Here is a 16547-nt window from a genome sequence, read left to right on the forward strand (position 1 = left end):
CTCCTTTTAACTACCTCACAATATCGCCCCTTACCACAAAATCTTCCTTCAGCTTAATCTCTCCCACTCTAGGTTCCCACACTGCCCCTAATCCCACTCGAAGCAGCCCTGAGAAACATCGCCAATTATCTCTCCATGCCACCCACCAAAAATTTTCGCTGCCCCAACACTTCAATACTATTTTACGTTATTTTTCTTATTAATATAAGAAAAGGCCTCTGAGCCCAGGCAAAGCCCTGTGACCTGCATGTATATGTCCAGATAGCCTGAAGCAAGTGAAGAATCACAAAAGAAGTGAAAATGGTCAGCTCCTGCCTCAACAGATGTCATTCCACCATTGTGATTTGCTCCTGCCCCACCTTAACGGAGCAATCAACCTTGTGAAATTCCTTCTCCTGGCTCAGAAGCTCCTCCACTGAGCACCTTGTGACCCCTGCCCCTGCCCGTAAGCGAAAAACCCCCTTTGACTGTAATTTTCCACTACCCACCAAATCCTATAAAACAGCCCCACTCCTATCTCCCTTCGCTGACTCTCTTTTTGGACTCAGCCCACCTGCACCCAGGTGAAATAAACAGCCTTGTTGTTCACACAAAGCCTGTTTGGTGGTCTCTTCACACGGATGCGCATGACAGAACCCTCTTAAGATACATGGAAACCTACATACACATTTTTTTTTTTTTCATCAAAATCTTAAAGGACTCCCTGATCAAAAAAGATTAGATTTACAGCAGGGAGTCAGAAAACCTGTTCTGTAAAGGACCAGATAATAAATATATTTTAGGTTTTATGGGCCACATACTGCCTCTAAGGCATATTTTTCATTTTTTGTTTTGTTTTTACAACCCTTTTGAAATGTAAAAGCCTTTCTTAGTTGAAGGACCCTACCAAAACAGATTACTGACCAAATCTGTCCTGTGGGCTGGAGTCTGCTGACTCCTGATCTAGAGGAATAACAGCTACCATTTTTTGAAATCTTAACATTTATAAAAAAGTAGCCATTTGTAGAATGGTGGTGGCCAGGGGCTGGGAGGGGGGCAACGGAGAGTTACTGTTTAATGGATATAGAGTTTCTGTTTTACAAGACAAAGAGAGTTCTGGAGACAGACAGTGGCGATGGCTGTACAACAACGTGAATGTGGTTAATACTCCTGAGTTGGCCGAGCGCGGTGGCTCAAGCCTATAATCCCAGCACTTTGGGAGGCCGAGGCGGGCGGATCACAAGGTCAGGAGATCGAGACCACAGTGAAACCCCGTCTCTACTAAAAATACAAAAAATTAGCCAGGCGCGGTGGCAGGCGCCTGTAGTCCTAGCTACTCAGGAGGCTGAGGCAGGAGAATGGCGTGAACCCAGGAGGCGGAGCTTGCAGTGAGCCGAGATCGCGCCACTGCACTCCAGCCTGGGCAATAGCGTGAGACTCCGTCTCAAAAAAAAAAAAAAAAAAAAATACTCCTGAGTTGCACACTTAAAAATGGTTAAGGTGGTAAAGATGATGCTATATGTATTTTACCACAATTAAAAAAATCATTTAAAGAAATAAAAAATGTCTTTTAAAAAAATTTAACGTTTGTTCAATACCCACTAAAAAAAAAAGTAGATATTTTCATTTTGTAACTGAAGAATTTGAGGCTAAAAGAGCTGTGACAGGCTGCGCATGATGGCTCACGCCTGTAATCCCAGCACTTTGGGAGGCCAAGGCGGGCAGATCAAGACCAGCCTGGCCAACACGGTGAAACCCCATCTCTACTAAAAATACAAAAATTAGCTGGGTGTGATGGCAGGAGCCCGTAATTTCAGCTACTCGGGAGGCCGTGGCCCGAGAATCGCTTGAACCCGGGAGGCAGAGGCTTCAGTGAGCTAAGATCACACCACTGCCCTCCCGCGTGGGTGGCAGAGCGAGACTCTGTCTCCCAAAAAAAAAAAAAAGTTTGCACAAGTTACAAAGCTGCAAGTGGAGTGCTGAGATTGGAAGCTGTAAAGACTGAGCTCTTAGCCAGGATGGATGCTGTTTTCTTAGCACTCTCAGCATCAAGAACTCCTTTCACTCATTTTCTACAACAGATCAATATCATTTATTAATAAATTGTTTTGTTTTTTTAAACAAGCACTTAAAGGTAATATTGACAATCAGAGCTTCAGATCCATTCATGGCTTAGCCCATTCTTAAAAGATAAGCTCTATACTGATACAATTTCAGACCAAATCAAAAAGAAATTTGGCATTCTAGTTAGCATGTCAAGATTTTCTTCATGTAAATCTAAGTTGCATGAATGCAAGGACCTTCCTTATCTGTCTGTTTCATCAAAGTACCCTCTGTTCCTACAACAGGGCCCCATATTTAGAAACGTGAAAAAGTGTTTACCCTCCTTTACTGCTCGGTCCTTAGTATTTGGGAGACCCCACATTATATCTGAAACTACTGAAGGCAGATGGATTCTAGGATCCCTGTCATCTCTAAAGTTGTATGTTTCAGCCGGGTACAGTGGTTCATACCTGTAATCCCAACATTTTGGGAGGCCGAGGTGGGCTGATTGCTTGAGCCCAGGAGTTCAAGACCAACCTGAGCAATAGAGGGAGACCTTGTCTCTACCAATAATAAACAATTAGCTGGGCACACACCTGCTATCCCAGCTACTCAAGAGGCTGATGTGGAAGGACCACTTGAGCCTAGGAACTAGAGGCTGTAGAGAGCTATGATTGCGCCACTGCAGTCTTAGCCTGGGCAACAGAGCAAGATCCCATCTCTAAAAGTAATAATAATAAAGTTGTATGTTTCAATGCCTTGATATGTTTATTCCATTGGTTCAGTCAGTCAACCACAGTTTTTCAGAACACACTACAGCATAAGTGCTAGTCTGGGTTTCTATGGAAAAACAGAGTAAAACAGAAATGTAATCTCAAGTCTACTGGTTGTAAAGTCCAAAACTGACAAACGACTTTTTTTTTTTTTTTTTTTTTTTTGAGACAGTCTTACTCTGCCTAGGATGGAGTGCAGTGGCACATCTCAGCTCACTGCAGCCTCCGCCCCCTGGGTTCAAAGTAATTCTGCCTCAGCCTCCTGAGTAGCTGGGATTACAGGCACTGCCACCACACCCAGCTAATTTTTGTAGTTTTAGTAGAGACAGGATTTCACCATGTTGCCCAGGCTGGTCTCAAACTCCTGACCTCAGGTGATCTGCCCGCCTTTGCTTCCCGAAGTGCTGGGATTACAGGTGTGAGCCACTGTGCCCAGCCTCATTCTATTTTTTTGAGACAGGGTCTCACTATGTTGCCCAGGCTGGAGTGAAGTGGCTATTCACAGGCCACTGTGAATATTCGATCCTCCTGCCTCAGCCTCTTGAGGAGCCGGGATTACAAGCACCAGCATCAACAAAGACTGCAAAAGATTTTCAATGATTCAAGGAAAGAATCTTTTTTTTTTTTTTTTTTTTTTTGAGACGGAGTCTCGCTCTGTTGCCCAGGCTGGAGTGCAATGGCCGGATCTCAGCTCACTGCAAGCTCCGCCTCCCGGGTTTATGCCATTCTCCTGCCTCAGCCTCCCGAGTAGCTGGGACTACAGGTGCCCGCCACCTCACCTGGCTAGTTTTTTGTACTTTTTAGTAGAGACAGGGTTTCACCGTGTTAGCCAGGATGGTCTCGATCTCCTGACCTCATGATCCGCCCGTCTCAGCCTCCCAAAGTGCTGGGATTACAGGCTTGAGCCACCGCGCCCGGCCACAAGAATCTTAACTAGTTGTTTGAGCTGAGTTCCATACGGAATAAAAATGCATGAAAACTGCTGTATCTAACTGTTTACAGCAGTTCCCTCAGGGGATCATCCGTGTACCTCCCTGGGCATGTGACACAAGCTAGGCTATCATGCACCCCTTAGAACTGCCACAAACACAAGACCTAGGCTAGGCCAGTGAGCATTCTTCCCTGGGATTTGTCAAACTTAAGTTGCAGGAAAAGAATCCTGTTTTCTCTCAGATCACAGCAATAAAGATGTCTATACATTGGCAATGACCACAGTCATGTCCCCTTCCATGTAGAGGAAGCCCATCTGCAGTAAGACAAAAATTAAGCCAACACTAAGAGATAAAAGGTGGGGAGAGAGCAGGGAACCACACAGGGCACATAGCTGTGTTTCAAGTCCCTGGTTATGTATGTCCTTAAAACCCACCTCATTCCAGCTCTTCCTGCAATCTGGTTAAGTAAGCAAAAAAACCTCTTTTGCTTCACCTAGACTATGTGAGTTTCTGTTACTAGCAAACAGGAATCTGTTTTTGCTTGTTTGTTTGTTTGAGACAGAATCTCACTTTGTCACCCAGGCTGGAGTGCTATGGCGCGATTCCGGTTCACTGCAACCTCCCACACCCAGGTTCAAATAATTCTCCTGCCTCAGCCTCCCGAGTAGCTGGGATTACAGGTGTCCGCCACCACATCCGGTTAATTTTTGTATTTCTAGTAGAGATGGGGTTTCACCATGTTGGCCAGGCTGGTCTTCAACTCCTGAACTCAGGTTACCTGCCCACCTCAGTTTCCCAAAGTGCTGAGATTACAGGCGTGAGCCACCGTGCCCAGCTGCAACCAGGAATCTTAATCCATGGGCTGAGGAGGCTGACTGACCTAGAGGACAATGTGCGTCATCCAAGAAGTAGGCTAAAGGTAACTAGCTCCTCAGCTCACCCCGGACTGCTTCCTCCTCCTTCCTCCACCTGTAGTTTTCATCTGAGAAACTAGGTTAAACCTCTTTGCTACCAGGTGTGCTGAAATCCCTTAAACAGGCAGATTTGACATAATGTACTGTTTAATCATTTTTGCTTTTAAACAGAAATGAGTCTCCCAAAGTCCCCCAAATACAATAATTGTTATCTTAAAAGTGGCTTTACACTGTATAGATCAAACACTCAAAAACAAGTGGGAAGAAGTGACTGGGCTTCAAGATATACATAACAAAGAGCTTTAAGGGAACCACTAAGAAGGTAATCTCTTCAAACAGCCCAAGTAAATTATACTAATCTATGGAAAGAAATGTTGCATCACAAAGAGAATAACAAGAAAAATTTCACTTTCTTCCAACCCCAACCACCAACCAATCACCCTTTACTTTGCTGATTTCTGTATTATCATGTTCTTACCTTTCCTTCCTAAAATTGTTTTTTCAATGTGAAACTAGAGGAAGCTATTCATGTTAAATCTGCTCAATTCTACCTAAGATTGGGGAACTATGAATAGAAACAGCATGCATCTGAATTAGTCACCAGCCACAAGGAAACTTGATGTTTGCCTTAATAGAAAACTCAGAAAATTAATAATTTAGTAGCAGAATATTCAAAAAAGAGCGTTACCTTTCAAAAATATCTCAAGTTACTATAAGACTTTATTTGAAAGTAAGAGAAATAAGAATTACTCTCTAATCAAAGACTAGGTAATGGTAAACTGCCCACATCATGTTTTCCATTAGTTTATTGTTAAGGACAATTCTGAATAATTTTACAAGTACTTTTTCATCACTAGCATTTAAGGAAAGAAAAGATATTCTGCCCCCAGAAATGACTTATTCAAAGTCAGCTTATGCATTTCTAAAATAGCAGGAGTTTCTGGATGACAATTGACCCCAGACCTGGCTAGTCTAATGATGGTCCATATTCTCCCACCAGGCTGTCTAAAGGGTAGGCGCTGGAACTGTATTGGTCCACTGCTGTGTTTTTAGTGTCTGAGAGTGCCTGGCATATCACACATAGGTGAATAACAAATATTTGATGAATAAGTACATAAAAGGATCAATAAATATATCAAACTGTATGTCCTACTTCCAGCTTTGATGAAGAGTTCGACATAAATTCTTGAGTTTGACGTAAGTTCTAGCTGTAATCCCAGCTACTTGGGAGGCTGAGGCACAAGGACTGCTTAAGCCCAGGAGCTTGCGCCCAGCCTGTGAAATACAGCACAAGACCCTGTCTCGAAAAAGACATTTCTTGAGAAACTGCCAAGAATGGAAATGGAGAAAGTAAAGGTTTTTCTTCCTTCAACTCAATCAAATTCAACAAGGATCTCTGGGTATGTCCTCTGTGCCAGGTAGTAGGCTAATAATACCTGCTGACACCCAGATACAGATAAGAGAGCCCCTTCCCCCAGGTGTGCATCACAGTGAGCTGACATCACCTGGAGGACATCTTTCACAGGGGCTATCTGCTCATCAAAGGGGTTCATCTTTAGTAGAAAGAACAGAGAGGAGAAGACAATGGAATACTTTAATTTTGAAATACACTTAAATATCCTAACTAGCCATTGACCACTTATAGCATCATGTAACCTACTATTCATATAATAGTGTTTCTACACAAAAACACATTCTAACAAAAATGCTACAGTTCCAGGAATGAGCCCCCACATTCCTAATTCTTCACTTCTTCCATTACACCTCTGCTAAGGCAGAGCTGGAGGGAAGAAGGAATAAAGAGCCACTGTGACAATGGGGGCTCTCATAGGACTGTAACATATGGGAAGGAAAGATGGGAGGTGTAATAGCCCCATATATAGCATATAGCATATATATATATATATATATAGCCCCATATATACTTGATCATTCAAGTATTTGAAGACAAGAGGGGCTGGACCTTTATTTCCAAACCTCACTAAATCCAGAAGCATCTTCTCATACTGAAATCCATCTAACTAAAGATACTACTATTACTGCCATCTGCTTGAATTCATGATCATAGACAAATAGTCAAATTACAGCAAATCCTGTTAAAAAGTAGACGATTACTTAACGGGTTCATAATCGTCAAATTATGACCCCTCCAAAAAGGCAGCTCTAGATAGAGAATAAAAGTCCAACTAGTTTTGAAATTGATTATCTGCTTTCCTCCTCAACACAAACAGTTTAAAAACAGGGCTGGGCAGGGTGGCTCACGCCTGTAATCCCAGAACTTTGGGAGACTGAGACAAGTGGACCACTTGAGGCCCGGGGTTCGAAACCAGCCTGGCCAACATGGCGAAACCCCATCTCTACTAAAAATACAAAAATTAGGCCAGGCGCAGTGGCTCATGCCTGTAATCCCAGCACTTTGGGAGGCCTAGGTGGGTGGATCACCTGAGGTCAAGAATTTGAGACTAGCCTGGCCAACATGGCAAAACTCTGTCTCTACTAAAAATTCAAAAATTAGCCAGGGGTGGTGGCGGGTACCTGTAATCCCAGCTACTTGGGAGGCTGAGGCATGAGAATTGCTTGAACCCGGGAGGCGGAGGTTCCAGTGAGCCAAGATCGTGTCACTGCCACTGCACTCCAGCCTGGGGGCTAGAGTGAGACTCTGTCTCCAAAACAAAACAAACAACAAAAAAAAATTAGCCTGGCGTGGTGGTGGGTGCCTATAGTCCCAGCTACTCATGAGGCTGAGGCACGAGAATCTCTTGAACCCAGGAGGTTGCAAGCTTTTTCATCTATACATGCATTCATCCATGGAGCACGAATCATGTCTCAGATACTACCTCAGCCTTAGCAAAAAATATGATGGGGAGGGAGGCTCAGAAAGGGGATACACTCTCAATTAGTAATTTCTTTCTAACACTTCCTATCCTGACTTGTTAAAGTCTAACTGAATGACTAGTGGAATTGGAAAGTAAAATAAACCCCAGGACCTATTCCATACAAAATTAGAGTAGAAGTTAAAAAGATTGAGAGTAAGAGCCACTACCACTTAAAAATACACAGGTGAAGGCCAGGCGCGGTGGCTCATGCCTGTAATCCCAGTACTTTGGGAAGCCAAGGCGGGTGGATTACGAGGGCAGGAGTTCAAGACCAGCCTGGCCAACATGGTGAAACCCCATCTCTACTAAAAAATACAAAAAAATTAGCCAGGCCTGGTGGCAGGCACCTGTAATCCCAGCTACTCGGGAGAGTGAGGCAGAGAACTGCTTGAACCCCGGAGGTGGAGGTTGCAGTGAGCTGAGATCATGCCACTGCACTCCAGCCTGGACAACACAGCAAGACTCCGTCTCAAAAATAAAAAATAAATAAATAAATAAACAGCTGCAATCAAAATAAGAATATTTGGTCATATCATCAGCATTCCCCAAAGGTGCCACAGACAGACCTGCAAAGAACTAGCAGCACTGGACTCCCATGACAGTTCCAACACCACACAAGACCCTCTCACAAGCAGCCCACAGCTCTTCCTCCTCTATCTCAGCCAGAATATTCTACTGCCTTAGCACACAAGGGCACATAAGAGGCACTCAACACTTTGGTCATGGTGATCACAAACATGGCTCAACATCTTCAAACTATTCAGATCTCAGCACATTATAGGGGTGGTTACAAATGTGGTCGGCTACTGAATCTATTATAGTCTTCTTGAATTATCTAACTGCACAATTATATAGCTTCCTATATTAAGGAATGTTTGCACCTCAGCATACTCTGCAGGGGAAAAAAGATGTGGTGTGGCAGAAAGAATACAAGTTTTGCAGTTAAGATAGTTGTTAAGTTCAGATCCAAGGTTTGTCGCCTTTCTCGCTGGTGGCCTTGGGAGAGTAGCAATCTCTCTGAACCTCAGTCTCCTCTTCTGAGGAATAAGGCTGCCACACAGGGGTGTTGGAAGATCAGTGACAGCCCACATAAAGCACCTAGCCCAGTAAAATGGTCTCCACTTTTCATGCCAAGCTGCCTATACCTCCTCTCTCACCCAACATATCCACATGCTGACCACAATAGCACTGTGTATTTCAACCTGACAATCAGTCTGTGTGTGTGTAACAAAAGCAAAACTCTGCTAACATGAGCCTACATGAAACCTCAGGGGACAGATTAACTTGGTACCAAATTACACGCTCCAAACCAAAAAGAAACAACTTTGATATAACTAACACATCAGCCTAGGTAAGAGAGACTCTTTACTATGTGTTGCTGAAAACTTGAGAGGAACAGTCCCATTCTGAGACAGTAAGAAACTGATTTCTTCTGATAACACAACTGCTCAGTCTAAAGCACTGGCAGAAACAGCCCTGTCTCTAGGCCTGGTGTCAAAGCAGGTTTGGAACCCTGGAATTCCAAGATTCCTAGTCTTGGAATCTAGCAGCTCTATAGAGTTCTGGCCCTGCCTGGGGAGCAGTGAGGTAGGAAGGACAGCAGATTAAAGATACTGATTGTATTTGCAAACATTCCCCGGATAAGGCAAAGTCAAAGCAGATTCTTTTTTTTTTTTTTTTTTGAGACGGAGTCTCGCTCTTTCGCCCAGGCTGGAGTGCAGTGGTGCAAATGAAGTTCGCCACAGCCTCAACCTCCTGGGCTCAAGCAATCCTCTCACTTCAGCCTCTCAAGCAGCTGGGACTACAGGTACATGCCACCACACATGGCTAATTTTTTTTATATGTATATTTTTGGGAGAGGTAGGGTCTCACTACGTTGTCAAGGCTGGTCTCAAACTCCTGTGCTCAAGCAATCCTCCCGGCTTGGCCTCCCAAAGTGCTGGGATTACAGGTGTGAGCCACCACACCTGGCCCAGAGCAGATCCTTGAGACCTGGGCTGCCCTCATATCACAGGCGTGTCTGACTCCTTATCCTCACACAGGCAGTTGTTCCTAAACAAATATTTCTTTGCTAAGGACTTAATCATAGACTTACAGAATTCTAGAACAGACAGGAAGCTTGAGTATCAACTTACATCCTCGCATTACTGATGAGAAAACTAACAGCCCGATGGGGGATCACAGAGCTGGTTAATGAAAGAACCAGATTAGATAGGACTCAGGTCAGTATTCCTTATCCCAGACTTTGCCATCTCATTCAAGCATCCACGCACATCCAGAGTTCCCTTCCCAGCAGTGCTTCTTTTTAAGCCTTTCAAAACACTGGCTTGACTTGGAGGTCACATCTTTTTTTTTTTTTTTTCATTGTGATTAAAAAAAAAAAAAAAGTAAAATTTACTATTTTAACAATTTTTAGGTAAACAGCTCAGTGGTGGTAAGTACATTCACACCATTGTGTAACCATCACCACCATCCATCTCCAGAACTTCTTTCATCTTCCCAAACTAAAACTCTGTTCCCATAAAACAGTAACTCCCCATCTTCCCCCTCCTCTAGCCCCTGGCAACAACCATTTTACTTTCTGTTTCTGTGAATTAGACTATTCCAAGTTATCTTTTTTTTTTTTTTTTTTGAGGCGGAGTCTAGCTCTGTCGCCCAGGCTGGAGTGCAGTGGTGTGATCTCGGCCCACTGCAAGCTCCACCTCCCGGGTTCACGTCATTCTCCTGCCTCAGCCTCCCGGGTAGCTGGGACTACAGGCACCCGCCACCACGCCCGGCTAATTTTTTGTATTTTTAGTAGAGACAGGGTTTCACCATGTTAACCAGGATGGTCTCGATCTCCTGACCTCGTGATCCACCCACCTCGGCTTCCCAAAGTGCTGGGATTACAGGCGTGAGCCACAGCGTCCAGCCTCCAGTTATCTTCTATAAGTGGAATCATATAGTGCTTATCCTCTTGTGACATTTCTTTAGCAAAATGTCTTCATGGCTCATCCAAGTGGCAGCATGTGTCAAAATTCCCTTCTCCCTTGAGGCTGAAAATATTCCACTGTATGTCCATTCCACATTTGTTTCTCCAGGCACCTGGCAATGGACACTTGGGCCACTTCCACATGTTGACCATTGCAAACAATACTGTTTTAACATGGGTGTACAAATATCTGTGCTAGTCCCTGCTTTCAATTCTTTTGGGCACATACCTGGCAGTGAAATTGCTGGATCACACAATGTATCAGTGCTATTTTCAAATGTGTCTTGAAAGAGACAAAATCATCTGGGTTGGTGAATTCTTTAAGAAAATGAAGCCAGAAGCAGTGGGTCAGTCTGTAATCCCAGCACTTTGGGAGGCCGAGGCAGGTGGATCACCTGAGATCAGGAGTTCGAGACCAGCCTGACCAATATGGTGAAACCCTTTCTCTACTAAAAATACAAAAATTAGCTGGGTGTGGCAGCATAGTCCCAGCTACTAGGGAGGCTGAGACAGGAGAACTGCATGAACCCAGGAGGTGTAGGGTATAGTGAGATAAGACCACACCACTACACTCCAGTCTGGGCAACACAGTGAGACTCTGTCTCCAAAAAAAAAAAAAAGAAAGAAAGAAAAAAGAAAATGAAAAACACTGTTTTGTTCTTAAACTCAGCTTTACTTCAACACAACAAACTATATTTAAAGATTGTATGACGTAGAGGAAAAAACACAGCACTGAGGAGGATAACTTTCTAGTAATATCCAACATTAACACGGGACATACTTTTTGATGTCTGAGTATGAATTTCCACAGGCAGGGGAGAGTGGCCTAGATAATCCCTAAGGTCTATGGATTCTGTGGGTTCTATGAAAAAACTTATTTAAAGGATTACTATGTCTTTTAATCATTTTTTCTTTTCCTTAGATCCAGTTTGCATATTAGAACTTAAAGAACCATTTCTAGCTACAGAATCTAGTGTATTCTTGAAATAAGAGCTCCAGGGATAGGCGGGGCATGGTGGCTCACGCCTGTAATCCCAGTACTTTGGGAGGACAAGGCAGGCGGATCACTTGACATCAGGGGTTCGAGACCAGCCTGGCCAACACAGCAAAACCCTGTCTCCACTAAAAATACAAAAATTAGCTGGGCATGGTGGCATACGCCTGTAATCCCAGCTACTCAGGAGGCTGAGGTAGGAGAATCACTTGAACCCGAGAGGCAGAGGTTGCAGCGAGCTGAGATCGCTGCACTCCAGCCTGGGTGACAGAGTGACACTCCATCTCAAAAAAAAAAAAAAAATTCCAGGCACAACAAGAACAACTCCTGAGCTAGGAAAAAAAAAACAAAAAAGAAAAAAGAGAGACTAAGGTAATACAACAGACAATAATTTTCCTACCAGTACATTTATTTGATAATTGCTTTAGGATGTCCAGAGTGTAGTACCTGTATACTCTGAGTCACGGCTTACTCTGAGTCACTGTGAACTTCTGTTTACTTTGTAGTAGTCGGTATAAAACTATTAATGCACACTGGGCTCAGTATCAACAGGGCACACCTGCCAAGAAAAGTTTGCTACAATAGTTTGGTTCAAACAGTACTTCAGTTACTGAGCAACATACTGTTTTCATCAAGACTCCTGACAATGCATTCTGAGTCAAAATGCACATCAGATTCCAGGTACAAAACCAACAACACACTCCAAACGCCATCCACTCTCAGGCCTCCCAAGAAGGATTTACAAAGTGAGAAACGCACTGCCCCACCCTGTGTCTCCCCACTTCCCTAGAACTATTTCTGCTTAGGTATCTACCAAAAGCAGGCTTTCTACTCCAGGGACAAAAAGGGTAAGAGATAGAATTCTCCATGTTCACTTCGCCAATCAATACTTCAGCTACTTATAAAAAGCTTCCTGTGCTGGGTACAATGATACACATGAGCCTACTCAGTCCTTACAATTCTTCCTGGCAGGTGTGTTTGTGCTCACAATGTAGGAAAGTGAGGTGGAAGCTCAGGAGTGTCCTATCCAGAGCCACACGAACAGTAAGGAGCAGAGCTAGGCCGGACCAGGTCTTCTGACCCCACGTCCAGTACTCTTTTGGCCACACCATTTGCCTACACTCTTACAAGCCTATGCTAATTTGGACACCCCAAAGAGAACATCTAAAGATCCTCTCCTAGAAAGCAGGCCTAATGATCTAACAACTAATGCCTGGTGCTTCAGTTAAGAGCGGAGTGTGCTGGCTTCACTCTTTCACCTTTATTTCAGTTGACAGGCAGAGCTTTGAAGAAACTCAAGACAGAAAGAAAAATTGTGCATCAGTCCCTTCACTTAAAAATGCTTTTCAGAGGCCAGGAGCAGTGGCTCATGCCTGTAATCCCAGCACTGTGGGAGGCTGAGGCAGGCAGATCGCCTGGGCCCAGGAGTTCAAGACCAGCAGGCTGAGGCAGGCAGATCGCCTGGGCCCAGGAGTTCAAGACCAGTCTGGCAACATGGCAAAACTCTCTCTCTAAAAAAATACAAAAAAAATTAGCCAGGCGTGGGGGTGCATGCCTGTAGTCCTAGCTACTCAGGAGGCTGAGGTGGGAGAACACCTGAGCCTGGCGAGGTCAAGGCTGCAGTGAACCAAGATCACTCCAGCCTGGGTGACAGAGTGAGACTCTGTCTCTTAAAAAAAAAAAAAAGAAAAGAAAAGAAAAAAGAAAAAGCTGGGCGCAGTGGCTCATGCCTGTAATCCCAACACTTTGGGGAGGCCGAGACGGGTAGATCACCTGAGGTCAGGAGTCTGAGACCAGCCTGGCCAACATGGCTAAATCCCATCTCTATTAAAAATATAAAATTCGCCAGGGATGGTGGTGCCCACATGTAATTCCAGCTACTCAGGAGGCTGAGGCAAGAGAATCGCTTAAACCCGGGAGGTGGAGGTTGCAGTGAGCTGAGATTGCGCCACCGCACTCCTGGGCAAAAGAGTAAGACTCTGCCTCAAGAGAAAAAAAAAATTGCTCTTCAGGGAAAGACACGCCCACATTCTCACCACCTCCAATAATGACAGACAGTGACCGGGCCCCGGTGTTTTATCCACCTCCAGGTTTACTCCCAGGAAATCTACAGTGGGAAAAGGCATCCACTAAAGACTTCCTTGAACATTTTTAGAGACTTAGGCTATTCAGATCTTTCCTCTCCAAATTCTAAGAGTACAAACAAATAGTGTTAATATTTATTACATAATAGATTCAGGAAACTGTGTTCCTATGACCACATGAATTTTTCTTACACAACATTCATGCCAATTTTATTGGACTTGTAGCATAATTATATTATTTTAAATGACTATGGAGGTTTATAATTACTGTATTGTTGATTTTATGACATATTATTGGTCCCATTCATGATTTATTTGATGCCAAGGCCTTGATCAGGACGTTAACACCCAAATATAACATTTTTCCTGTGGGAAAACACCATTTGCTTTAAAACACCTGCTTTTACGAGGCAGTTTTTTATTAATGCAACACCACAAGAAGCAGAGACTACCTGTTCAAGAAAACCCTGAGTAAGCAAAATATAACTACGTTTTTCTTTTTTTTTTTTCTTTTTTTTTTTTTTTTTGAGACAGAATCTTACTCTGTCCTCCAGGCTGGATAGAGTGCAGTGGTGCAGTCTTGGCTCCCAGGCTCAAGCAACCTTCCCACCTCAACCTTACAAGTAGCTGAGATTACAGGCACACATCACCACACCCGCCTAATTCTTGTATTTTTTGTAGAGGCGGGTTTCGCCATGTTGTCCGGGCTGGTCTTGAATTCCTGGGCTCAAGTGATCTGCCTGCCTCAGCCTCCGAAAGTGCTGAGACTATAGGCATGAGCAACTGTGCCTGGCTCTAAGTTTTTCTTTACTCAACATTTAGGAGAAAGAAGCTGCAGGCCAGGCACAGTGGCTTATGCCTGTAATCCCAACATTTTGGGAGGTCGAGTCAGGCAGATGATTTGAGCCCAGGAGTGTGAGACCAGCCCAGGCAAAATAGCAAAACCGTGTATCTAGAAAAACAAAAATAAGCCAGCTGTAGTGTCATGTGCCTGTAGTCGCAGCTACCTGGGAAGCTAAGGTGGGAGAATTGCTTGAGCCCAGAAGGCGGAGGCTGCAGTGAGCAGCTCCACTGCACCACTGCCTTCCAGCCCTGGGCAACAGAGCAAGACTGTCTCAAAAACAAAACCAGGCTGGGTGTGATAACTCATGCCTATAATCCCAGCACTTTTGGAGGCCGAGGTGGGAGGATCCCCTGAGGTCAAGAATTCAAGACCAGCTTGGCCAACATGGTGAAACCCCGTCTCTACTAAAACTACAAAAATTAGCTGGGCATGGTGGCATATGCCTGTAATCCCAGCAACTTGGGAGGCTGAGGCACAAGAACTGCTTGAACCCAGGAGGCAGAGGTTGCAATGAGCCGAGATGGCGCCACTGCACTCTAGCCTGGGTGACAGAGCAAGAGAAAGACTCCCTCTCAAAAAAAAAGAAAAAAGAAAAAAAACGAAACTAAAAAAGAAGTTGCAGATGATAGCATGGAGTAAAAGTTCCCAAGTTCTTTTGCACCCTTCCATCAGTGGTCCTCAGTTCTGGCTGCACATCAGTGTCACGTAGACACTTTAAAAAAATGACTCTGTGGTTCGAGTTAAGTGTTTGGAAAAAAAAAAAAAAATGACTATGCTAGGCCCCAACCCCAGACCACCTGAATCAGAATTTCTGGGGGTAGGCTCAGGTACTGTATTTTTTTAAAAAGCTCCTCACATAATTATAATGTGCATCCGGGGTTGGGAACTGCCCTATGCCAGTGGCTCTCAAACTTAAGTGTGTATTAGAATCACATAAAGGCCTTCTTAAAACATAGATTCACAGGCCCCATCTGAACCTTTCTGATTCAGTGGGTCTGGGATGGGGTTTTAACAAGTTCCCTGGTGATGTTGATGTGCCAGTCCAAAGCACACTGGGAACCAAACCACTGCATTACACCTTCTTAGTTGAGTAATATTAATAGTTATACTAAATTAATTTTACTGTAAAAATATCTGGACCTGTCTCTATAAGGAGAAGTCTAAGATTTTAGAAAGATTTTCAAAACTGTGGGTCAAATAAAAGAATTTTCTGCTTTAACCATCAATTAAAACAGGTAACATCGTTCACTGGAACACACTATTTCCTTTGAATTTTGGTTACTAAAGTTAAACCAAGATAAAATCAGATTCAATTCAACACCTCAGCAAGCACCTCCTATGAGATGGCTCAAGGCATTTGTGGGCACAGACCATAAGTCAGTCATTCTCTCCTTCCTAAGGTAGTCAACAGACTAGCAGACACAACAGCGGTACACACAAATAGCCATGCAGTCAGACTGTGACAGCTGAGGTTCCAGTGAGAACTGGAGGGCAGGCACTTCAGAAGCACCTAGGAGGCTCTATGCAGGAAGAGGCCTTTTAGCTCATGTTCAAGGGGACCACCAGCTGCGAGTGTTCCACTGCCCAGGATCAATTTTGCAACACCAGCGCGGTTCACTCCCTGTCCCACAGGGTGCATTTGGACCTTGTTCCCAGACATTATAGGAGTAATCAGGAACTACAGGCTAATTTGACTTCTAGGCTGAGGGCCAGTTACATGGTCTACCTACCTTTGTACTTCTCATAACAGCTCAATGCCTCCTCACACATAGAAAGTACTTGCTGAACTGGCTAGCCATATGTAGAAAGCTGAAACTGGATCCCTTCCTCACACTTTATACAAAAACTAATTCAAGATAGATTAAAGACTGAAATGTTGAGACCTAAAACCATAAAAATCCTAGAAGAAAACCTAGGCAATACCATTCAGGACATAGGCATGGACAAAGACTTCATGACTAAAATACCAAAAGCAACAGCAACAAAAATCAAGAGAGACAAATGGGATCTAATTAATAAAGAGCTTCTGCACAGTAAACGAAACTACCATGAGAATGCAGGCAACCTACAGAATGGGAGAAAATGTTTGCAATCTACCCATCTGACAAAGGGCTAATATCCAGAATCTACAAAGAAC

General features: G+C 43.9%; 1 protein-coding gene across 5 annotated transcripts in view; it reads right to left on the bottom strand.

Moving 5' to 3' along the window:
• Nucleotides 1-16547, bottom strand: part of LOC105480151 (insulin like growth factor 2 mRNA binding protein 2) — a 193018-nt gene that overhangs the window by 151438 nt on the left and 25033 nt on the right. The gene's annotated exons all lie outside the window — the stretch shown is intronic.

This window comes from Macaca nemestrina, chromosome 2, assembly GCF_043159975.1.
Source record: "Macaca nemestrina isolate mMacNem1 chromosome 2, mMacNem.hap1, whole genome shotgun sequence".
Classification (NCBI taxonomy): Eukaryota; Metazoa; Chordata; class Mammalia; order Primates; family Cercopithecidae; genus Macaca; species Macaca nemestrina.